This window comes from Patiria miniata, unplaced genomic scaffold (genome assembly GCF_015706575.1).
Source record: "Patiria miniata isolate m_02_andy unplaced genomic scaffold, ASM1570657v1 HiC_scaffold_8, whole genome shotgun sequence".
Lineage (NCBI taxonomy): Eukaryota > Metazoa > Echinodermata > Asteroidea > Valvatida > Asterinidae > Patiria > Patiria miniata.
The window spans coordinates 12456917-12483563 of NW_024037075.1; the positions used below are offsets into that span (position 1 = coordinate 12456917).

Consider the following 26647-nt stretch of genomic DNA (forward strand, 5'->3'; position numbering starts at 1 on the left):
TAGCCTTATTCAATGATCCATGGACAAACTGATTTTCATGAATGTTGGGAAAAACTCTATCTCCCGAACCACAAAGGCAAAGTTGATGAAACAAAAATGAGGTGATTGCTAAAACCTTGTAGTTTGTGTTTCTTTCTTTAAATTGCTTCATATTTGTCTTTAAATTGACGAGAAAAAAAACAATCTGTTTACATGGTACTGATCTTTTTGAATCACCCTGTACAGCTTACAGTTCTCTAACAGTGCTTGGGCCCTAGCGCTGACGTACACATTTACTCTCAGCTGAGTGTTGTGCCCTAACCGGCATGGGAAAGTTATGGGAAATTTCCTAACGGGGAAATTTAGGACTGAGTTATGGGGACTGGGTTAATTCTGCTCCCCGTATAGTGTCTTTAGTTCCCATAATAGCTATCGCTCAACAGGTGTGTGGTCCCCACAGTTACGGAACAAGATTGCCGTATGTGTGGAGTGTTCAGTGTGGGGTTGATGTACAGAGGGGAACGTTACAATGCTAGTACTTTTATTACAACTTGTATAAGGTACAGCTAGGCAGGCGCGGATCCATGGGGGGGGGGGGGGTTTGAGGGTAAAAACTCCCCCCCCCCCTCACCAAAAAACAAAAACAACTTGACTAATAATATTTACCTATATGTTCGCCTGTCCGCAACAGTCAAACACAGAGGCATAGCCAGCGGGGTAAGGGGGGTATTTGTACACTATTGTGTGATATAGTGTATCACACAAAAAAATTCCCTGCAAAAATTCCTGGATCCGCCCCTAACAGGTCTGTAATTTTATGCCCCGCCGGTGAACAGTGGTATAAACACAATTCAGCCTTTGTAAAACGGTACCCCAGAAGAGAAATTCTAAACTACTTTTCTTGTTTTTACTTGAGTTTGCAAATTATTCAAACACAGCTACCGGTATTCATCCTTGCTTATTCCTTTATGGTTAAAATTTTATTGAATATCTGATTTTTGCTCTTTCCATTTTTATACAGTGCAGGTTTGAGCTGTGCTTTCCAGTGAACCAAAATGCTCCCCAGCTGCAAAACAGGGCTTCTCATCTTAACCTCACCGATAAACCAACTCATCAAACCAATCAGACCTGATTACTGTGCCATGCCGCCAGCTGCATATTGGAAACACTCTACGTACAGCTGCATCCCGGCCTTGACCTCGAACTGGAACCGTACAAACAGAGACCGATTCCCGTTACGCAAGATATCTGCGCAACCATCACTGCAATCTACGCCACGTCGGCGCAGCTACAAGGGCAAGATGTCAGAGTACTCATAAACAATATAAGTAACCGGTCTGGCACCTTGCCTCCAACTAAAATTCTCAAAGGATAGGTCGGTCTGGTACTGACTGACTGCTCCTCTCCAAACAAACTCCAAGCGTTACTCAAGTTGTGGTTTGTATTCCCAACAAATCCTGTTGTGGAAATCATACCAGAGTCTGTCTGGTTGAATGTGAACAGTTCTGCACCGATGGATGCTGATGCTAAGCCTAATGAAGTAGACTGTTCGTGGAAGTGTGGTTCTTGGAGGAACGTTCGATCGCATCCACGCTGGACATAAAATCCTGCTGAGTGAGTCGGCTATTAGAGCAGAAGAGAAGATTACAGTTGGTGTGACAGACATATTCATGCTGCAACGTAAGAACGCATCAAATCAAGTATTCATGTAACACAACCCTTATTACATTCTTTCTCTTCATTGGCTGAGAGTAGGTCATAAATGTATGGTGTTCAGTATTTTATATTAATACAACACCTGAATATATCCCCCTCATCTGATTGCAGGGAAATCACTACCAGAGTTGATCCAGCCATCGGATGCGTGCATCGCATCTGTCCGTGACTTCATCCACGATATCAAACCACGCATCTTACAATCAGACTCCATCGTGCCCATCACGGATCCTTACGGCCCCAGCGTGGTGGATCCAGACATGAGGTGCATTGTGGTCAGTGAGGAGACCAAGAAAGGTGGAGATGCTGTCAATAGGCTCAGACAGGAAAAGGTATGCGCCAGCTTATATGTGTTAAAGGGATATAGGATCATTTGCTTTTTTTTTGCATTTTGTCCATTTCCGATAATAACACCACTCAAAATCCAAAGAACTTAGAAGAATAATCAAAACCTAACCTGTTGAAGTTCCAGCTAAGTGCATATTACAGTTTTTTGAGAAAAATGTCGAAAACCATGCACAACCTTTTGATCACGAAACATGAAAATGCAATCAAGGTAAACCAAAACCAAAAACTGCAACCAAGGTAAAGGGGAAACAAGTTCTTAATTTTTATATACGTTGCGTGTATTTGAAGATTTGACTGTACTGTTTATCAGGTTTTGAAAATTCTCACTTTTTACATTTTGCATTCAGGGCCTATGTGTACTAGACGTGCATGAAATATCTCTAGTAGAGGACATCAATCATGCTGCACATGAAGAAGCCAAGATAAGTTCCTCAACACAAAGGATTTGACTCTTGGGAACACTGCTCAAGCAACCAGGAGTAAGTTTTTAGGCCCAAAGGTTGACCCTTTCTGTAAAGTGCTTTGCTCTGCTAACCAAGGAATAGGCGTGATTCACCACAAAGAGTCATTTTACTCAGTTCAAATGTGGTTTATTAATTAAAATTCCACATTTTGCAGCATGACACTGAATTACAGATGTATCCACAAACATAAAAACCTTAATAACTTATTAACTAAAAAAAAAAAGTATGGAGAATCTTCAATTGCCTATGTGAGTCAACCTCGTCCCCAGTGCTTACTTTATTTCCAACCGCGTTTCCAATAGTAAACCCTGGATAGGAAACTTTCTTCCTGTATCCTGATTGGATACCGCAATTGGCTAGTAATGGATTTTTATCGTGTACTTGGTGCTATATATTCACAACGTGCAGTACGTGTTTTCGCGATCATTCGTCCACGCCTTCTCGAAAATACTAATTTCCTTTCCAAGTTGCTCATATTAATATGAAATATGATACTGCATGTTGTCTCGATATAAGATCGTAACAGTTTGACTTCAAAAATCGTGTTTTCGTAATTCGCCGTGCTCGCGCTGCTACGAATTGACTATGTTTTTACCCCAGACACTGCATACAAAAACAAACGCTAATGTATAACGCATATCCAGGCACACGACTGTTCCTCATTTGCATATGTGTGCAAAAATCTTGCACATGCAAATGATCCAATACCAGGGTGAGAGAGCAGGTAGTGTTGGGCGCGTACTGCTCGACACCCTGGGGACGAGGTTGCTATGTGAGTATACTGAAACCACCAGATAATTGACACAACCTATGGCTTTACAAAACTGTTTTATAAACTGATATTCCGAAAAAAGATACGCATATATCACAAAAAGTATAAAATGGTCAAACAAATTTAAAAACCTAATATTTTTAAATGGCTTGAGGATTTGAACAAAGGAGATAGAGTGCTAATTTTCATTGGGTTTTGTTACAATGAAATTTGGTATTTATGCACGGTGCCCACGTGTGCAGTATGCAGGGCTTAATGTAGACTTGGCCAAGACTGGGTTGCGCTCGGTCTGTGCCTATAGTAAATCCACTCACAGCGCATATCGCATTCATCCTTACAGTACATAACGCGCGCCCTCATGCGTCGAATCCGGACCATCATGTTAAAAACGTACCTGTACATGTTATTTTCAAGTGATGCAGCTACCCAGACTTGGTCAATCTGCCAAGCGTACGCGCTGGTTTGTTCCACGTTTGTACACAGTCTATGGAAATTAATTCTCGATGTGATTGGCTTCTACTGATTTCGGTAGAAGCCAATCGTATCACATTATTTCAGGTAATGAGTGTTTTTATTCTTAAAAATGCTCGCAGGTTGTTTTGATATCATTTGATGGGGGGGGGGGCACTCGGGGGGGCACTAGGTTTTCCAGGGGGGGCACGTGCCCCCCCTGGCCCCCCCTTGGCGACGCCACTGGTGAGGAGTAGAAACAGATACACGCACATGTACGTTCGAATGCTTTGAAACGGCTCTGGGTACGCACAACACGAAGCGGTATCAATGGATCTCAACATCTTTTACAGGTTAACCCCAATAAAAATTCCATTTTGTTTTGAATAACATTTGAATGTCTTGTTCTTTATAAATTCAATCCAAGAGCAGCTGATCTTAGCATTATCATCCAAATATAATGTGTTTGAAATCTACAGACTAAGTTGCAGATTGTTATCCAGCCTTCCATACCTACTGAAAATAATAAACGAGTCTTCAAAAATTGTTACTTTGATTGGTCAAGCGATGTTGCTGCATATGCATAGAGATGGTGTTGCATATGCATCAATGATACAGGCGCGTGCACGCAAGGGGGTGCTGATGGCAGATTGATCAAGTCGGAATTGCTAACTTTTGCACCACATGTATGCACATGCTCTGCAATACATGCACACACTTGTACTAGCACGCGTGTTGTACAATGAAGTGTGCATTGTCGTGCTTGTAAAACTAAGTGATTTTTGTGAACTTTTTTAAGATACCGCTTTAAAGCATTTCCGACTTGAGTCGATTCTAGCCTCAAGATGACCTGTGTATTGCTTGCACCGTGATGGAACTATTTCATTTATAGTGTCTGTGATGGTATCTATGCATTGTATGAAGCACTATTGACGAACGCCTTGACCAAGGCTACCGGTAGTTCCATCACATTAAGTAAAAGGCTAATCAAGAAGCGGCCTTAGTTTAACCGTTGCCTTCAACAAACCTGTTTTGTTTCTGCCCTTACACTATACGTTTTGATTTGTACAAAATGCCTTTATTGTAGGTTACTCTCAAATATTTATTTATACAGGTGCCCCCCCCCCAAAAAAAAATACTCATCCACAAACAAAGGGATGATATGAACAAGCTTTGAACTAGTGACCATTTTAATGGAATAAATATGCCTAATTTGACCGGTTTGAAACAAGTACGTTGAAACCAGCTAGGGTCTGGTTGCCAATAATGACCCGGCCTAAGGCGAGGGCCATGCCATGCCCCTAGCCGGTTTGAAACATTCAGCCAAGCACATAGAAATTCCCACTCATAAATACCTTTTGGTCAAAAAGTCAAAACAAGTCACAATTTCACAAATTTCCAACGACTTTGTTCAGCAACTCAAATTCAAGTTTGGTGAAACACCCCTCTGGCCATGTCAATGTACGTGTCTCATGCCCGCAGTGCTAAGAATCTCCTATGGAAATTGGCGCGCTCGGCACGTACTGCACGATGTAGTGCAGAACACAGGAAGGAGTTTCAAACCAGTCATTGTTTTATCAGTGGCTTAAAACCACCCACATTACGGGCTCTTGACCAATAGGAATGGCTAAACTGTCTCAGGTATTTATGAATTATCATGAACTAGGAGCAGTGAGCTTTCCATTGATATCTTGGATGCATTCCTCTGGTCATGCGTTGAAGTTTTGTTTTGGAAATGATTTTTGTCGAGCAAAACGATGATAAAAGTAAAGTAGGCCCTTGGGATGAGGATTGGCTGGGACAGGGCTACATGTAGGATGCTTGGTCCTACTGTCCGGATGGGAGGACCAAGGGCACACGCTCAGGCCGGGCCTGGGAGCTCAGAGGCAGATCAAACATGTCGTCTTTTTACAGCAACTTCCAGGGTAGCCTTGTTGTATAAATGGCTCAGTTTGTCTGATGACACTTTGCAGCACATGGCCGTGGATGTGGTCATCGTGTACGCCCGATGCGTGCCCTCTAACATCCATATTTGAGTAGCAGTGCCCAACCCAAGTTAGGCCTGCCCATTGGTACAGTCTCAACATAAGCTCGGTCCGACAACCAAGTTGGGGTATAACACATGTATGAGGATTCTTGAAATCATTTCGTGGTCTAATCTCTTGTTTCCAAATCGACAAAAGTGTGAAAAGTGAGGAACAATATTATCTTTCTTGTTTGATAAGGTGTACGATAATACACAATGGAAACATTCCCATATCTTTTGTTCATTTCTACCAGAATCTTGCATCTAATTGTCCTGTGGATTTGTTTTTTTTATCATTCCAGCATGTGACGTACCTGGAGGTCCTGTTGGAGGTCAAAGTAAGGTCACCCTTCGAAACTAACACTTGCAATTCATCGCTACATGGTGAGTACCATCAATACTTGAGAAATTCACGGCATTATTTGAAGTAATGAATTTGAAGTACAATGTGTGATTGTAATTGATTGAATTGTTCTGAATAAGTTGACTCCCAGGGTTGTATGGTATCGGAATTTTTGATTTATTGATACATACCAGTATATCTTCAATATCGATTCATGTTCAATATATCGAATATTTGCAAAATACGTTGCAATTTCTTACCATGCAATCGCGGATCTGGTGCTTCTGAAAAAATTCCTTTATGAAGTATTTTTAAGTGGACAAATGGACATAGATGTCCATTTTGTTTCAATGAACATGCTTCTCAGCAGCTTCCCCACCACAAAAAAGATTGGTTTGTTTACTTCAAAAGAAAGGTTTGTTTACTTGAAACTCAGTTTTCTGACAAGACTTGCAAGCTTTCCTTTGCCTAGGTGAAAGCATGCACTGTACCAGTACATGCAGGATGTATGGTTCCTGCCACTATAAAAATAATAGCCAATGCTGGAAGAAGTAGGAGCAGTTTACAGCACTGAACATAAAGTCAAATCTTTACATCATGAAAAGGTCACGAAAACATATTTAGAAAACAGGTTTCTGTGTGATTATTCACAAAGCTTGATCTCACTTTTCTGGGTTTGTCTTTCTGACTTTGTCTATATACATGTAAGTTACAAATCCAGGCCTGCCTGCACTCATTTGAAACAGCAAGTGATCTGAAAAGAGGACTCCCTAGTCATCAATATTACGAAAAGTGATGACACGTATATTTTACGTACACCAAATTACTTAACACACGTGGCTCAGCGAGAGACGTAATGTCACACACACTCACACATTTTGCGATGCACTGCACGTGATCTCTTCACAAGCTACTTATGCTCAACTCAACTCAGCTGAACTCAGTAAATGTCGCTTTGGACCACATTCTTGCACTAGGGGTGTCAGTCATTGTTGGGACATTTGCTTACTTTTCGTACGATGGAAATTACAATTATTAGAAAAAAACACCATTTTTTTTTCTTTTATACTATACTTTTGAAAAGTTGAACAGAGAAATTGACTTGAGCAGGGTTTAAACCTGCGATATCCAAATAACCATTTCCCGGGTCTGTTTTATGACTTTGGGCGTGATCCCTGGCTGCATGGCATATACAAGTTTATGGCTTCTGACTAGCATCCCTTGAACAAAGATGTTGACAAATTGGGCAATTGCCAACATAGGGCTGGATAGCTCAGTTGGTAGAGCACTAGCCTTGGTCAATGCTCTCGTCGTTATTCGTCCCGTACGCGGTCAATCGTCGGCATATATCCTCACGCGCTATGCACATGCATGTAAAAATACAGCGCGAACAGCGACCTCACGCGGCCACTATTTTTATGCAAATCAGTTGGAGACGATGTCGAGCCTTGGTTCAATCATCGGCCAAAGCTTATGTTTTTCTTTACTTTGCGCTAGATTTCCAGCGCACGACCTCGTATGCGAATACAGATAATGTAGGCGGGGCTAATATGTGGAGTGTCCAATCACACCTTGGTAAATCCGGACGTCATCAAATTATTTCCAGCTATTCGCCTTTTGCGGACGTGACAGGAACCACAGTTTTTGTGCATTGGTGCCGTGTGCAGAGACACACAATGTGTTCGTGTATGGATTATGTACGGTGCCACGTTCACTATGCAAGTTTCCACGCAACGATCGACCAATAAGAAAACGACATTTAAGGTCAGCTAAGGCTATTAACATAATGAGCACCACCCCCAAAACCTCACATGGACGATTGAACCAAGGCTCGACATCGTCTCCAACTGATTTGCATAAAAATAGTGGCCGCGTGAGGTCGCTGTTCGCGCTGTATTTTTACATGTGCATAGCGCGTGAGTATATATGCCATGTATGCAGACGATTGACCGCGTACGGGACGAATAACGACGAGAGCATTGACCAAGGCTAGTACAGCACCGGAATAATTATTCGGGGGTTGTGGGTTCAAGCTCCAGTCAGTTTCTTTGTTCAACTTTTCAAAAATTGTTATAATTCCCCTAGTCAGTTTATCTTTGTATCTTTTTTTTTCCAAAAAACGATTTTTAAATAGTTGAATGGAATGTACATATTTGCTTAAACTATGCTCTTGAGCCATGCCAATTAGTCAATTAGCCGCTCTCCCTCCCCCACCCCCCCTCCCCCCCCAAAAAAAACCCTGAATTGTCCACACAACCAAAATGGTAATTACTCCAGATGTGGATAAAGTTGCATTATGTGTGTTTCAATTAACATGTACCGGTCCGTAGTTTGACATTGTGAAACACTGATACTAGTTAGTTTAAACCTTCTTGTCATTCCAAGGGACCTCATTTGTATTTTTATTTAGGATGGAAAACAGATCCTGCTTTGTCATTTGTTGACACAAAGCTTTTTTTCAGCGGTCCATCCACGCTCGCTCATGCAGCTCGTATGTTCATGCAAATGCACTTGCGCACGACAGTCACTGGCATTAGCTGAGATTTTGGTGCATGCGCACAAACTAAGTAGAAGGGACAAACATACGTGGCAGAGACACATATTTACACTGTTGATAAACTTGAAATGATTTTAATTAAATGATATCAACAATATTAATCACATTGACATCAAGTAATTCAGTAAATCAACAGAACTTATTGGCTGCAAAGTACATTCCGAATTGGCTATGAAATCTTCACTGGCAAGTAACAATCTACTAGTATTACTACAATATTAAACTTCAATCTTTAATCTTTCCTGATAGACATCAGCAATCACCCAGATGACATTATTGGCTTGCAGTTTGCAGTCATTGAACCCTAATATCTTAGTTTATAACACCTCGCCGACAGATTCTGTGTCTTGATTGGCCGAGAGCGAGTCACATGTTACTTTCTATTTTTGCTATCTTTCAGTGCCCGGCCAAAAGTACTGTATGTACCCATAGCACCCAAAGTACCGTACTATACCCATAGCAACCAAAGTACTATACGCACTGTGTGCAAAAATGCATATAGGAGCAATTTCAGGGTTACTCACGTTACATTTTTGATGTACTTTTGAGTTTCCTTGCGCTGTAATTACCTTACTGAAAAGGTTTAATAACTGTTATCCCCATGGTAGATAGAGTAGACCTAGACCTACCTAAGCACCAAAGATGGCATCCAGAAAAGTGTGTTATGTATGATAAACAAGACACACAAAATCGGTTACTCACGTTACGAAAATTTTACGTGAGTAACCGTGGAATTGCCCATAGGGGTGTTTGTGTTGCCCGTTGCGCATTGCCCGTTGCGCATTGCCCGTTGCGCATTGCCCGTTGCGCATTGCCCGTTGCGCATTGCCCGTTGCGCATTGCCCGTTGCGCATTGCCCGTTGCGCATTGCCCGTTGCGCATTGCCCGTTGCGCATTGCCCGTTGCGCATTGCCCTTTGCGCATTGCCCGTTGCGCATATTGTTTCCAAGCATGTGCGCATATTGTTTCCAAGCATGCACTACAGATGGGGTTCAAACATTTCGCGAAGGGGTAGTTACAAAAAGTGCAAGTTAATTTTCAACTAATTTTGTATTCAAATAAAAGTTAATTTTTATTATATTCAGATTAAATGAATCAGTTATCACCTACATGTAAAATCAAGCATAATCTGTGGGAGAGGTGTTATAAAACAAAAAACGACTGCTTTATCTCTTGGTGAAGTAAAACTGTCCTCCCTCGGTGATCCATGAAGCCTCGGGAAAAATAGAATGCTTCATGGATCACCTCGGGAGGCTAGTTTTACTACACAACTCCAGGCAGTCAATATTTGTATATTATTCGTAAGGAGCCTTCCTAATTTCGTGAAACCTGGCACTGAGCAGGAAACCAAAAGACATAATTCATGAAAGGCCCATTGTCCTCCATCTTGGAGGCCCGTTGTCCAGACTCCAGAATGCCAAATCGCTTTAACCCTAAAAGGGCCGGGGGGGGGGGGGCTTGGAATCCACCCCCCCTTGACTTTTTCCGCGATAGCCTTTAAAAAAAATGTTTTCGCGACCCAAGCTGTTATGACTTTTTAGCCTCGAGCCTTACGCATCTTTTGACACCAAAAATATAAAAATCGGACCAGGGGTTGTCGTGCAGCGAAAAATTTTCCGGCGCTATGTGCCGTGAAACTGAATTTTCCCATATATACGTCGTGTACACAGACCAGAATTACCATTCATACATATGAATAATTAATTAGCGATAATTCCAAAACCATGAAGAGTTGCTCCATGCTTGTACTGAGTTTCAAAATTTTTTGTCACTCGATGGCCGAGATCTTGGGGGGGGGGCGGAATCCGCCCCCCCCCCCCCCCTCGCTGAGAGATGGTCAAAATAACCAGGCCCTTTTAGGGTTAAGAAATGATGATCCTATACCATCGGCTCCCCTAATTTCTTGTTTGTTTATGATTTGCGTAGTTATTCTTATGAAGAATCGAGATGGCGTAAAGAAATTACCCATTAAAGAAAGGAAAAAAAATGCTAGTGACATCAAGAATTCTATCAAAAAACTCTTGGCAAGCAAGCTGATGGGACTCAAACCCACGACCTCCTGCTATTCAACCGCTGGATTCTCCAACTTGAGAAATTGAAATGTACGTTTTAAAACTGATGTCCGTCTTTAATTTGCGGCTGGATTTCTTGGTGAAAGCATCAGGGCTCTGTGCAGGAAGTGACAGGTTGAAGATGAAATTTAGGTAAGATTTTTTTTTCAATATATTTGTAACAATTTAATTGGACTGTCGGATTGGCTATTGAAAAGGCCTGATGGTTTTATAGAATCGGGCAATACATTAGTGCCAGCTTTAGGATGTAGGCCTACTTGCAAATACTTATTCAAGCACTTTCGAATTGCATTGTATCATACACTCAACCAAAAAGAAAGTCCCCCCCCCCCCCTTCAATACTTTTTGGTCTAACTCATAAAACTACTGACTTCTCGCTCAAATAACAATTAATCAGTACAGAAATTCCTGAGCAATCCAGCCATACTCTTTGTTTGGCTCAAAACAGTGATAATGTGTAAGAAATTATGCAATTGATGACAAATTATACCGAAAAACAGTTGCACTTTTGTACACGTGCTACCGTAGTTGTGGTTCACACTCACCTTGCACGTATACAATGTCAAAAGTGAAACTTGTTTCTGTAGCATTTGTCACAAATTGCATTATGTTGTACCCATTAACACTGATTTTGGGCCAAATAAAGAATTTGACTGGATTGCTAAGGAATTTCTCTACTGATTAGTTGTAATTTGAGCAAGATTTGCACAGTTGTTTTTGAGTTAGACAAAAACGTATTAGGGAGGACTTTCGGAGTGTAGTTTCTCATAATGCCGGTATTAAAGATTTACACTAGATATGCATTTGCTGTAAACCAAGCTGTTGAGGTCCATATACACATAGGTGTTGACTAAGGCCTCAAAAGTGAATTAAGTTGCATTGAATAGATGCTGAGCTAAAAATAGCACTTATGAACTCATGAAATCACGTCATTTGAAAAGAAAGGTCACCCATTGACCCGTCAACTTTGTAGATCTTTGCATGACAGCAGACCACACAAAACTGTCCATTCTTGTCTCCAGGCTAGCTGTTGACAATAAAACATTTTGGGAAAACCCAGATGTACACAATTTCTGGAGGCCTGCTGGGACAAATTTGGTTTATGTATTTGTATCGATGCGCGGGGGTTTCCAGGATAAAAAAAAATGCCTTTATTTTTTATTAAGATACTCTCCAGACTTATTAGGACAAATATGGATAGTGCAATGTTTTGTTTCATATTGGATGCAAACTGCTTGCATGTGACAGAATTTCAAAGCACTTGTGAATCATGACCTTGCAACTTTTGTAAAGTTTGAGTCAATGCCATATATGGAGGTTTATTGAGGGATTGATTTGCATAATATAGTTCCGTCAAGTGGTCATGGGATTGTTGGGTGCGGCAGCTTCATGTACAGGGCTGTAATGCTTGGACGTCTCTGAATCAACCTGCTACGAACTCAACTGTAAGTTTTGCCAGAACAATGGTTCATTTCTTTTTGTTTTGGGGTTCTTATTTTGGTTTCATGGATTGTATTAAATGTCAGGTGTAACCCTAAACCCCTTGAGTGATTTACTAGGAACCTTCCTCACTCTTGCAAATTCTAACACTATATGGCAAACTCTGCACCCAAACTGTTGGACTCTGATTATGGTGGTATAACTATACACCCCATGTAAAGCATTTACTAGTGCAGTACTCACTCCAACAGACTCCAACAAATCCTGCGGTAGGAATTTGACTGGACGGGGATTGTTAGGGTTAAGAAGTTTTTCAGTTGCAGTTTACTGATCTCACTGACTGATAGTCAACTGTGAATTATTCTGGTGCAGTCTCTAACTTTCCAATTCCAACTCACTGGCACACCATTAAAATAAAAGGTCTTGTTGTTTCCTTTAATTTCATATCACATTTGAGCTTGTGATTCATGTAGCTCTAAAGATTTTATAAATTTCCCACTTGTCAGCCATGTCCACTTCCGTGTGGAATTTCCCTGTAGTCTTTATTCCAAACATAAATGGTTTGTAGGTACAAGTTTTCATGCTAAAGAATGAGATTGAAGCTGGAATGAAGACCAGTGTGTTACAACGTTTCATTTATCATTGACAAACAGGACTTCCATTTGTGGCTGGGTGATCCAAAGTACCATGGCTGCTCAATCTGAAGCAGCCTGCCAGACTGATGTCCCTACCACGATGCAACAGGAGGCACAGGTACCCACCCCCTCAGCTACAACAGGTGAGTACATTTAGTAGCTAGACCATTTGCATGGGGTCAATGAGGGAGGGAGGGGCATTAACTCCCCCTCTCCACTCAACTCACACACTCGCACACACCCCAAGATTTTTTTTGAAGTTGCAGGTTTCAACTTTGGACAATCAGATTTCCCTATATACATGTATCTTCTTTAAAGGTAGAGTAGATCATTTGCAGCTATCCAAAAAGTAACTGACCAAATTATTTTTTGAAAGCTTACTTTGGTTTAAAGATAGTAATTGGACAAAGAAGACATTAAAAGAAGTCATTACCAAAGACTGGGAATTGAACAATTTTTGGAAATTTCCATTAGTAGTTGGTTTGTAATTGGGTGAATCCGTGAATGGGTGTGCGTGAGCATTGACACGATGCACATGCGTGCGTGGTTGCTATTATTTGTTTGGTCAGTGCGTGACATAGCGTCGCTGCAATCGGCTGCAATCAATTCAAAACAAGACTCTGCAACTTTGATTTGAAATCGAGATCTGAAAAATGATTTTCTCAGAATATACAGCATTCACTGAGCTGAAAGTTCAGCAGGTTAGTTGTTGAGCACCCATCTTTAGATTTTGAGGACTGTTGTTGCTTCAAAAGAAACAAATACAAATATGAGGCCAAACAAAAAAATGGTGTGTTTACGCCAAATCACCCACCTCAAATTGTTTTTAATTAGGTGAGGCAAGTTTTAATCAATTTTGCTGGCCAGGCACAAAATAAACATGATTCCTTGCTCTATACTAATACTATCATGATTCCCCATTAATCAGCACCCCCCCCCCCCCCCCAAAAGTGGTGAAATAAATTTTCCGACCTACCGACGCTATTTTGAAAGGCATGTAATCGGAAGCAAAAGTGTTTTTTTCTTCACCTTAATTTCTTAATTTGAAACTTACTTGTAAATGTAATCCATACTTTTCTAGTTCAGGAAGCTAAACACAGGTTATGAAATGTTGATTTTTTTTAAGTTAACAATTTTGATTTTTTTCATTACAAAAATATTAGGGGCCTACAGGATCTCCTCTGAATTTTAAGGAAAATCTTAAGTTAAAGACCCCCCAGATTTGCTCTAAAATGCACCAGAGAGCTCCCAAAGTTCAAAGCCACATGCCATGGCTTCGCAGGTTGTTGAATCGTAGCAGAACTTCCCCCACAGGTTTGAAAAATCCTGGGGAGAACCCTGGGACGGTACGAATTTATAATTTGGAATGAAATGTATCGATTGAATATCTTGAATGCTTGAATAATTGAATAATGTTTTTAAACCTTTTTTTTTGCGAAAGAACACGCATGGGCATGCAGAACTGAAATGAAAAAAAAAATACAAATAAAATTATTTCCCTACCTACCTACCTGGATTTTTTTCAGGCTGTTACCGTAAACACACCATTTTTTTTGTTTGGCCTGACAAATGATCTATTCTACCTTCCAAAAACGGACAACTGGAGATGTACTAAAGTACAGGAATCATTTTGCCGGTATCCTTTAAAGGATGTGTCGCGGGGTCTATTCCAGTTAGGAAAACCCCAATGATATAATTCCAACCGGTTCAGTTCGACAAAATAATCAAAGAAATAAAAATGTACAGAAATAGGTGTATTTACAGCTCGAATTAAAAATGACTTTTAATTCAAATCACTCAAACACTCTTAAACTTGAAGTCAAAACAAAATATAAACAACGAAAGTGGATATGTAAACACAAATGAAAATGCACAGATTACAACAATTTATACAATGCGAGAAAAGGATAAGTTGTTCGCAGTTGCGTCTCCCATGGTCTTGTCCAGATCCAGCGATGACCAACGATTCAAATCCCGTTACGTCCACGAACGCGCGAGTACAAAGTTCACGAAAAGAACAAAGTTCACGGAGCGAGAATTAAAACATCAGAGAAGAAGGGGAGATCCGGGGACGTCAAAGGACTGTACTGCAGCAGACGGGAAACTAGCGACTGCAACTTCCGGAAGGACGTAACCTCCCCTGACGGCCGTCAGGGGACGGCCAGGGGTGTGATGAGATGAAAAGGTGACATGGAGGAAAGCGGAACAGAAAATCATCACTCAGCTCCACAAGTAGTAGAAGTAGTAGTAATAATGCACAGGTCTCGTCCTCGTCCAAAATGACAAACGGCAGGAGAACCTGTGCCAGGAAAATGATGGGTTTACAAAATAATGAATGTGTTCAGCGGTGATTCCAGTCCAAAGCAAGGAGAGTGATGTACTCTACACCAGAGCAAGGAAAGGAATCGAAATTAACTAAATTATTTTATACACAAGTCTATAAAAAATAACCAAAAGAGTATCAACTAAAAATATATTATAAACTAAACCTAAAAAATAACTAGGGTCATCAGAAGAAGATCCATAAAATCCTTCTTAAAACCAAAACACTGAAACTATTCCCACAGTACATTAATCTGGGCTCACACTGAGATAACCATAACACAAGCCTAAGGCCAGTTCTAAAGAAAAGATAAACAACGAGCACAGTGCGACCAGCCTACAACAGGTGGATGATGATAAAACAACAGTAAATTCTTGTGCATACGAAATGAGCAATCTACAGTGTACCCAAGGTCAACCAAAACTTTCACACACTCTGGCCTGGTCTGGACCCTGGACAGAGTCTTGCACACACGATTACAAGATAAGATCAGTGCTAGAATGTCTCAGATAACAGAGCGGCTGGACCCACACGTGGTCAGGCTAACTTAAAGTGGCAGAACTGCGACTAGTGACTGTGATAATACAAAAAATGTGTTTGGCTAAATCAGGCGCGGATCCAGGATTTCTTTAGACGGGGGCACACCTTTAGGGCATTTGCTCCGAGGACTAATGCGAGCGCGAAGCGCGAAGCCCTTACGGCGTGGGGTCCGGGGCCCGCTTAAGGGCCCCGAAAAATTTTGGATTCTAGATGCCCTGTGGTGCAATCTGAGGCGACTCCTTGCCCCTTTCCCCCTGAATTATTTGATCAAAAGTTGTTAAGCTTATGAGGATTTTTTTTTTTAAATATACTTTAATGTTTTTACAAATTTTAAGCTACTGTGCACTTCAAAATTTGTGCAAACCATGTATTTTCGTCTTCGCGGAGCAGTGTCTTACGGCGTGGGGTTCGGGGCGCGGGCCTACTCAAGGGCCCCGGGCAATTTTTGATTCTATAGATGCTCTGTGGTGCAATCTAAAGCGATTTCTGGCCCCATTGCAGCAAAATGTTGTGAAGATTGTTAGGATTTTTTTTTTCATTATCACTTCGGTTTGCGGTAACACCATGTGTTTCTTTATTTTTTGTTCATTGGTTTAACATTGTACTCTTGTATTTCTTCTGTTCTTCACTTGATAACCAGGTATTTTCGACGGCATTATCAATTTCTTGCAAGTTGTTTTGTAAAAAGAATTGGATAGGCTGTTTGTAGGGAGATCTGGCCCGAGGACTAATAATGCGGAGCGTGAATGTATTTCGGCGTGGGGTGCGGGGCCCGCTTAAGGGCCCCGGGAAATTTTTGATACATAATTAGATGCTCTGTGGTGAAATCTGAGGCGATTCCTGGCCCCTCTTTCCCGGAGTTATTTGAGCAAAATGTTTTAAGTTAAATAAGCAATTTTTTTCATTGGTTTAATGTATACTCTTGCTTTAACAAGCGTTTTAAGTTTCTTCGTTTTTCACTTGATAACCATGTTCGTCTGCATGTTTTCGTGCATTTTATTATTTTTGAAACGGAATTGTATAGACTTAGTTTGTAAACTTTTGCAAGGATGCTTTCTAATGTTTTGTATAGAGTTTAAATTTTCAGTTTATCAACAAGATAAGATTTTCTACGGAAATTTTATACGGAAGCGGACATGTTTTGGACTCGATCCTTGAAAGCGCGTGGAAGAAATGTTGGCCCCCATGACCAATAGTGTGGTCCAAAGAGTAAACTATAACGGCCGTCACACGTACACGTGAGTGTTTTTCGTACGGGTACATACGCTCAGAATCGCATTTCATAAACCGATGTACTATACAATAATACAGGGTTACATATGGAGTACGTACGGTGGGATCGCGGTTTATTTCGAAGCTTCTCGAGTTCCCTGTGTCATACGGCCACACAATGTGTGCAGGCCGCTGATGTTTAATATCGGCGCCGGTATTTTTGTTAGAAGGTTGCCCTCCTCCTTCCCTCCATTTCTCTCACCTCCCCCTCTTTTTCCCCCTGTTCTATTTTTTTTTTTTTTGTGGACTCAATTTGACGGGGGGCACGTGCCCCCGCGGCCCACCCCTGGATCCGCGCCTGTAAATCATAGGCTAAATACACTTACAGTTAAAGGAGCAAACTGAGAACTCGAATCTATAGCAAATTAGCAATTAAACAAACCAATTCCTCCAATGAATGAATTGTCATAATTCAGAATTGGCACGATTCATACAAGCATCAGACATCTAAAACTTCAAGTTATATCTGATCAAATCAAAAGGAAATGCTCAACTAATCTAAAGAATAAAATAACTATTCAGCAATCAATAAGCAAGAAAAGTTCAAGTAAGTTCAAAATGTTCAAGCAACCCCATGATGTGAAATCATAAATCAGCATCAACTTGAAAAGTTAAAAGCAATAGGTTGAACATATATCTACATCAACTTCAATCTTCTCTAACCATCATTCAGAAATTCCAAACAATTCGAATGGAATATAAATCAATCAGATCAGCAACATCTTTCATGGAAAATACTGAATCCATGGACCAATGGAAGTGATCCACTACAGATACTTTCATAACAAAACTCATAAAGATGCATTCAAATATGTACAAAGGAAAGAACTCATTCAAATAAGTTTCATAGTAGAAAATAACTATCGACTCATCATCAAGCAAGGAAGTTGAGAATGAAAATAAATATTCTCTGAAAATACTCAAGACAACTAATAGTTCACTAATGAACTAATACTGATGATAAATAAATACTTAAATGAAGACAAATTTTGGAAAACTTACCTGTGCCAGGAAAATGATGGGTTTACAAAATAATGAATGTGTTCAGCGGTGATTCCAGTCCAGAGCAAGGAGAGTGATGTACTCTACACCAGAGCAAGGAAAGGAATGCCGCACCCGCGCACCAACAACCCATCACTCCAGGCCAGGCTGTTGCCCCCCACATTGTCTTACATAATACAAGTGAACCATGCCTGACACAGGGCAACACCACAGAGGGTACAAGAAGAAGGAATTTGATGAGGCAGCATAACCACCTTGAAAACAATAGACTTGCTTTAGTCATACACAAATTAAAATTATGGCAATTTTGGGGGGTATGACAGATGTTTGAATTCTATTGATTATAGATTCCCCACAACGAGCTGGAGCCATCGGAAACATGGGCATAGTCATCGGTAGCCACAATCCTATCATTACTGGTTCAAGTAAAGTTAGTGTCACTTACAACTTGTCGTCAGATGGAGCAGGTAAATATGATCTTGTTTGTTACACTACTTGATATCTTGGGTCAGATATTATTGTATATTTTGTAGGGGAGGGGGGATGGAGATGATATACTACACAAACATGGACACAAAAGACGGATTGCCAATTCCACGAAAGAGTCTACATTTTTTGTTGCTACGATATAAACCAGTTTGTAATAAGATATGGTGACCACATTAGGAGTCTTGTAATGTGTTCTTTATCAACCCACACCAAATGGCACCCCGTATTGTGTGTGTCACACGGAGAAGAAAAAAAAGTGGGGGGAAAATGGAATCAAGTTTTGGAGGCCTGCACATGCAGTTACCAGTTTATTGTCTAAATTAATTTGTTTGTCAGTGTAAAAAAAACGTGTAGATACTATTAAACGACATCTGACAAGTTTGTGTCCAACAGATGGTACAAAAGCCAAAATATTCATTCGATTATTTTTTGTGGGAGGGGGGCAAATTTATTTTTTACACTGCCTTACTAACGATCTGTAAATCTCAAGTCACCATTTCTTTTACATGTTTGCCTCAGTAGAGGAAGACTATTCAATCGTTTCAGAAACAATGTTAAACTGAAATAATACATGTACATTCAATATTGGGTTTTGCCCTCCACCGACATACATGTATTGTATAAACACTGTAAAGACAAATCTGGCGGCAGCCATTTACTGCAGTGTCGAAAAAGGCTCGCGCAAGTTGCGTTCACGTATGTATACCCACACTTCAGGCTCCTTCTACCAATTGGAATACCAAAATGCGCGCATGCCTCGTCTTTAAGAACGCAAGCAGTATGCGCGTGAGCGCGACACCACCGCAGTAAAAGCTTCTAATTCTGATCACTGGATTCCACTATACTTAGTGTTGTCTCCAGGGATTATGAGAAAAAAATCACTTTGGTGGGACTCGAACCCATGACCTCCTGTTTACTATAACATGTACTTGTTGCTTGTTTGACCTCAATAGGAGTAAATCCGCAGAGTCAGAAACCAGACCAGGAACCAAGAGTGGGGGATCTCAACCAAGAAGTCGGTAACAAGACCAGGGACATTTTGAGGACATGTTACAAGACAACGGGTAGCTATGTTCAGTTGAACCCTGGGGCTCCTGATGATCAAAGACCCATTGTTGGCATTTACACTAAATTGCGGGTTAGAACAAAGAAAGGTACTGCAGAAGAAGAATACTCTGACAAAACTGTATATTCCACAGAGTATGAGAAAATATTGAAAGATTGGCCTGAGACTGAGTTCAATCGTGCTATTTTATTTGGCATTGGTGGTGTCGGGAAGTCAACCATTTTTGACAAGATTGCATATGACTGGGCCCATGAGACATGTGAAATCCTAAAAAGATTCAAGCTTGTCTTTCTTTTAAAGATGTATGCCCTGTTCCAAGAATCTGATCTTGTTGATTCCATTTTTGATCAACTTTTAGGCGTAAAGTCAGGAGTAGCCAAAGATGAACTTGATCTATATATTCAGGACAACTCAAATAAGGTCTTGATACTTTTGGATGGTTTTGATGAAATGAGGACCAAAACACTTGATGTAGCCTCATTCGGCTCTATCCTAAAAGCGCTCAATAGAACAGAATACAGGAAGTGTTGCATTTTGGTCTCGACTCGCCCCTCTCATCTTGAGACTCTGATGTCAAAATCACTTGTCCAAAATCCTTGCACACATGTTGAGGTTCTTGGGTTTACCAAGGAAGATGTTAATGAATACATTCTGAAATTCTATTACGAAGATCCTGATAGTGGCAGTGCACTGATCCTAAACATTGAAAAATCCAACACGTTGCTCGATTTCTCCACGAATCCAATGCTTCTCCTTCTCATGTGTTTGTTGTGGAGGGAGAAAAAACAACTCCCCGAAACAACTTCACGCCTCTTCACTGAGGCAGTTGATTACATGTTCACAAGAAAAGGATATAGCTCCGAAGATGCATCAAAAACAGTGATTGCTATAGGAAAAACTGCACTGAGTGGATTCGTAAGTGCCGACCAGAATTTCTCATTTCAAAAAGATGAGTTTGAACAACATGCGCTGGACCTGGCACTGAAAGCAGGCATCCTAACCCAGCAGAGAGTTATCAAAAACCTCAAATGTCACAACAACATACAATTCATGCACAAGACTATTCAGGAATACTGTGCTGGTAAATACTTGCAAAGTGTACATATGTCACACCCGGGATTTGTAAAGCGTACGGTGTACAAAGTTGTTCCATTTGGAGAATTTCAAAACAATTTAAGGCAACTATGTCAGACAATTGAGGGTGTCGTTTCAAATGATTTTCTTTTGCGTTTTTGTTGTGGCAACAATGAAAAGTGCATGACTGACATTGTTAGATTGCTTGACCGTAAATTCAACAAGGATCGACATAAGCCCATGTACCAATCAGACGTTATACAATTAATTAGTCAACACTGTTTTTTTGAAAGCCAATCCAAAAAGATCCCACAATGTCTAACCAGCGACTCACTCATCCCATCAGATATCAAGGTGAAAAACAATACTGATGTCCGCATTCTCATATACCTTCTTAAAATGATCTGTAGGTCAGAAGTCCAGGTGGCACAACTGTCATGCATTGAAACCATTCGGATTGATTCTGTGTCTTCTGTCAGTGGTTTAGCCTTCGCCCTGGGTTACATGGAAAACCTCTGGGTTCTGAGGCTCGGCTGGTGTCCTTTAGTGAAGGGTGAGCTTGAGAAAATCCTGTCATCACTGAAATGCAACTATCTCTTGACCAGTCTTTACATAGAGAAATGCAATACATTGGGAGGTAGAGCTGTAGAATGGGCCCCTCATATCAAACACTTGACAAGCCTTGAGAAACTTACAGTAAAGTGGTGCAAACTTCAGAGCACAGACATTCCACACATTGCCTCAGCTGTACATGACATGCCCAAACTGACTTACTTGAATCTTGGTGGCAGCAAGTCATTGGGTGGATGTGCTGCGTTGTGGGCCAAGGAATTGCCCAAAATGATGCACTTAAATAAGCTGGACCTGAACTATTGCGGTTTGACACAGTCAGACATTCCACACATAGCCTTGGCTGTAGGTAACATGCCCAGACTGACTGACTTGAATCTTGGTGGCAGCAAGTCATTGGGTGGATGTGCTGCGTTGTGGGCCAAGGAATTGCCCAAAATGATGCACTTAAATAAGCTGGACCTGAGCTTTTGCGATTTGACACAGTCAGACATTCCACACATTGCCTCGGCTGTAGGTAACATGCCCAGACTGACTGACTTGGATCTTGGTGGCAACAAGTCATTGGGCGGATCCACTGACATGTGGGCCAAGGAATTACCCAAAATGATGCACTTAAATAAGCTGGACCTATGGTTGTGCAATTTGACACAGTCAGACATTAAACACATTGCCTTGGCTGTAGGTAACATGCCCAGACTGACTGAGTTGAATCTGCAAATCAACAAAGCATTGAAAGGATGGGATGAGTTACAGTCCTTCTTCCCATCACTTACGGTTTTATTTTAAATCTCACTTGCCAAGCCCACTCTTGAATTACATTCATTCATTCATTCATTCATTCATTCATTCATTCATTCATTTATCTTTTCGCAGGAATAAAAAAACACACATACAATTATAAACAGTAAACTCCAATTATGGAAATTAGAATGACCAATGTAGGAGAAAATTGCACCCCTGCAGAATTACTAAAAAAGTTAACTTAAATATCCATCGAGTAGTTCTCCAGGCACAATTTGAACACAAACAGAATTGCACTACGAGAACAATGAATACAACCCCCACAGATATCATTCCACTTAGTGGATAGCACTAATTAATATACGAACAAGGAATTTAAGTAAAAGGCCATGTAGTAAAAACTGTGTAACAGCAAAAACGTATTACCCCCTCCCTGCAATGAAGCTTCAATGAGAATAATAAGAGACAACATTAGCATAGATAATACGAATTGCACTTCAAAAATGCATACTTAAATAAGACCCCTTCCAGTAACTATGTAAAATAAGAAAAAGAGAATTACAAAAGAAATATTGAAAATACATGAAAGTCATCTTGGCAAGATAAGTGGCTACTTACAACAACAAAAATCAAACTCGATGTACATGTACAAGGCATAAAAATGATAACATTCTCAATAAAAGAAAATGAAATGTTAAAAAACTTAACAAACTTAGAGGGCCTAATGTTTCAATCCTAAGCAGGACCATTCTCAAAGGCAAAACATTGTAAGACATTCTCATATTAGATCGTCAGTAGGGTCACACTGCATGTAGACAATTAGCTGTTCACCATTGAAACAATAATGCTATAAAATCAGGGACTTTGTGCAAATTCCAAAAAACAGATAATTAAAAATGTGTTATTCCAGGATGCCTGCTTGCAATTTAAAGATAAACATCATAACACATTCTGGATTCAGATGGTCAGTAGGGTCACACTGCGTGTAAGATAATTAGCTGTTCACCCTCTACATATGACACTGTAGTTTGTCATCAAAGTCAAACTGACACTCTTAAAGTCCCGGGTCAGATATAACCTTGCATCCGGGACAGACTGGAACTGACACTCTTCTGGGTCAAAATAACAGTTTTCGTGTCAAAAGGCCCGAAAGGTGACCCAAGACAAGCATGATTTTGACCCGGAAAAGTGTCAGGTCAAATCTGACCCAGATTTGGATCGAATCTGACCTGGGACTTTTTAGAGTGTCTATAATTTGCTGATTGGGTCATTGAGAATAGGCAAGGAACTGTAGATTCGTGCTAAGAATGGACGGGGCGAATCTTGCACAAATCTACAGTTCCAAGTCTATTCTCCGACTTGGAACTATTTCTTAATAATAATTACATGCAACTTTTCCTCGGATCCGCTGATTTCCTGGGTTTTTACTGCTCAGGAATGCCATTGAAAAATACTGTACAAAGTCTTGTGTGGTTTGGAATTTCCTTAATTTTCTAAATTTCCAGTTGCATGTCTGAAATAAGATCCCTGGTTGACCACAATCTCACGTTTGTGAATAAGTGTAGATTCCACATCTGGAAACTTGTTGAAGTGGCAAACAAAATTACTGTAGATCTCAAATCTCTTCGTGTGTGCATGGAAACATCACTAATTTGAAAACCCAGTGGATATATATTATTTGTTGATTTCTGAGGCTGTATGGGTGGTTTGGTCCATTTCCAAGTTGAGACTTGTTGGCCTGACAACAGTTGTATTTATGTATCACTTTAAAACAATGAGAAGTTTAAACAGTGAGAAGTTATGCGATTATTCCAAGATGGAAAACACATGTATATTTTGTAAATAAAAGTATATTTTTGGAGACTCATTGGCCAAGTGGCTTAATTGTGCTTGTATAATGGTTCAAAAAATTAAGTATTACCCCGAGTAGTTTTGGAATTATTCCAACCACCAATGAGTGACTTTTTTGTAAATAAATTAATTTTTGAAGAATGTTTATGTTATATTTTGTTATTAGGCTGCCTAAATATGTTTGTGCGTATGTTGGACATTTAAAAGAGGAGTTTGGGATTATTCCAACCACAAATCAGTGACTTTTTTTTAAATAATTTTTTTCAGAATTTGTATTATTATATTTTGTATAAACATTGGTGCAAAGGTTGGTGGGAAGACCAGTTTTAAAAACTGCAAAGAGATGAAGGAACCACTGATTTGACACAGCATTCAGGGGAGGGGGGGGGGTAACTACTAAAGGAAATATGAAAACAAATGCTATTCTTCTTTTTTTTCCAAATCACGATCAATCACGAGTCAAGAGCAACTGACCTGCTAGGTGCATTGTCATTTTTTTCATATTTTTTTAATATAATAAAAAAAACCCAATAATCTGACATGTTTGGATGTTAATGAAGTGTGGTGTCAAATTCACTTTCTATGCTTTGCATGCAAAGTCTGAAAATGTTGAAAGTTTCACTTTATTTGCATATTTTTTAATTAATAGACTGGTTTTGCATTTATATCTGTAATCACATATTAAAAGGCCTAGTACTCTTAAACATAACTAGAAAAACTTTCTGTTTTTGCAAGTAGGGCAAGTCCAAGAAAAGGTCCCCTTGTGGTCCCATACGTAGCATACCATGTCTTTTTCATCACAAAGAATAACAAAAATGTGTGTAGGTACAGTTTTCTCCTTTCAGACGCCCAACAGAATACATTAAGAAACACACTGATCTAATTGCTTTTTAGAGGGTTAAACTTTCGTGGGACGTAGCGTGTGTGAATTCTTGGACTTGCCCAGCAATAGCCTGAGTGAGTAGACATGGATTGCATTCAGGTTTCATATTAAAATACATGATGTTAATATCTCACAATTGTTTCTGGTGTGATCATTTTGTGTCAGTCACATTCTGTTGTTTTGCATTTTACCTTAAGATGAGTATGTGAGGAAGAGTGTATAGTGTGTGACTTTCTGGTTTGCTCAGAATTGAATGGTTCAAACCCACCATCATCCCTGTCCTCTTTTACGGATATTCAAACAAACAGGTCTTTGTTTTTTAGTGGGTCTTCGGTCTTCGTTTTAGGGGTCTTCATTTTCGATACTACCATTGTTACAGCCTTGATCAAGAATAACATCTAGCGCCTTGACCAAGGCTAGTTTGTGAGTGCAGTGGTAAGAATAATTTCATGAGGTGACAGATGGAGTGTTCCATTCAAAGAGACGAAACCAGGTAGAATGGAACATTCCAGCTGTCACTGAATGAAATTAGTTCCATTGCATGAATACAAATCATTCATTACCGTATGTGTTTTATGGAACACCTGAATAAATCCTCGTCGGTCAGAGATGCCAAAACTGTAACCGTGCAATGAAATTTCCATTTACTGTGGCATGGAACTTCCATTTTTTTGCCGTGTGGCCATGCCATTGGGAGGAATAATTCAATGACACGTGATCAATGACCCACTTATCAGTATATATCTTGCAATCCCTGAATAAATAACTTATTCAGGCGTTGTATAAAACAAGTAATCAATGCTTCACATTCGGCAATGGATGGAATATTCTATTCTACTCAGATTTACCTTGTGGAGTGGAACATTCCATCTGTCACCCCATGAAATTATTCTGAGCATTGCACTCACTCATAAACATTAATTAATGTGTTGGGGTGACAAAGCAGACAAATATTGTCTGTAAACCCTGTGAATGGGTGAGCGCAGGCGTTGACACGACGCACCCGTGCGCGTGGTTACTATAATTCCTCGGTTCAGTGTGTGACATCGCGTAGCTGCAATCGGCTGAATGAGAACATGTCCCGGATGCTGATTTCTGGCGCACTTCAAAACATGACTCAGCAACTTTTGGATTGAAATCGAGATCCTAGAATATTGTTTTCTCAAAATATACAGCATTCACTGAGCTAAAACTTCATCAGGTTAGTTGTTAAGCACCCTTCTTTACATTTTGAGCACTTTTGTTGCTTCAAATGAAAAAATTACAAAAATGATATACACTACCGGTACCTTCAAATCATTGAAGCAATACCAATCAAAAAAAGCAAAAAGAGATGAAAATGCACCCCACCCCTCCCCCCCAAAAAGTGAAATCATACAAGGGAACAAAGGTGAAGAAAACTTGGACTGTTATTTATATGTTCCCTTCCCCCCCCCCCCCCCCCCCCCCCCCCCCCCCCCCCCCCCCCCCCACTTTTTGATTTTACAAAGGCCGGGTGTCCGGTGGAAAAAAAAAATCCTGTCTACCTTTCAGTACAGATTAAATTGGGCGTCCCTTCACTGTAACATCAAGCCCCCCCCCCCCCCCCCAGGATGAAAACACTGGCTACGCCGCTGACTATTATCAGGCTTTGAAAATCCCTTTTTAAAATTTTGCATTCAGGGTCTGTGTGTACTAGACGTACATGAGATATCTCTAGTAGAGGACATCAATCATGCTGCACATGAAGAAGCCAAGATAAGTTCCTCAACACAAAGGATTGAACTCCTTGGAACACTGCTCAAGCAACCCACGGTGAGTAATGCAGTGTTGCATTCATGTTGCATTCAGGGTCTGTGTGTACTAGACGTACATGAGATATCTCTAGTAGAGGACAACAATCATGCTGCACATGAAGAAGCCAAGATAAGTTCCTCAACACAAAGGATTGAACTCCTTGGAACACTGCTCCAGCAACCCATGGTGAGTATGCAGTGTTGCATTCATGTTGCATTCTGGGTCTGTGTGTACTAGACGTACATGAGATATCTC

At 40.4% G+C, this 26647-nt stretch overlaps 2 long non-coding RNA genes and 1 pseudogene across 2 annotated transcripts; 2 read left to right on the top strand and 1 right to left on the bottom strand.

Annotated features, from left to right (window-relative positions):
- Positions 1-1028: 1028 nt before the first annotated feature.
- LOC119719734 lies at positions 1029-26629 on the top strand (annotated as a pseudogene).
- On the top strand, positions 10500-12964 carry LOC119719414. The gene is made up of 3 exons (XR_005269926.1): positions 10500-10859; positions 12076-12172; positions 12821-12964. It is a non-coding gene; the product is annotated as an uncharacterized LOC119719414 (long non-coding RNA).
- On the bottom strand, positions 14453-18224 carry LOC119719413. The gene is made up of 2 exons (XR_005269925.1): positions 17940-18224; positions 14453-15101 (listed from the first exon to the last, which is right to left on the bottom strand). It is a non-coding gene; the product is annotated as an uncharacterized LOC119719413 (long non-coding RNA).
- Positions 26630-26647: the final 18 nt, after the last annotated feature.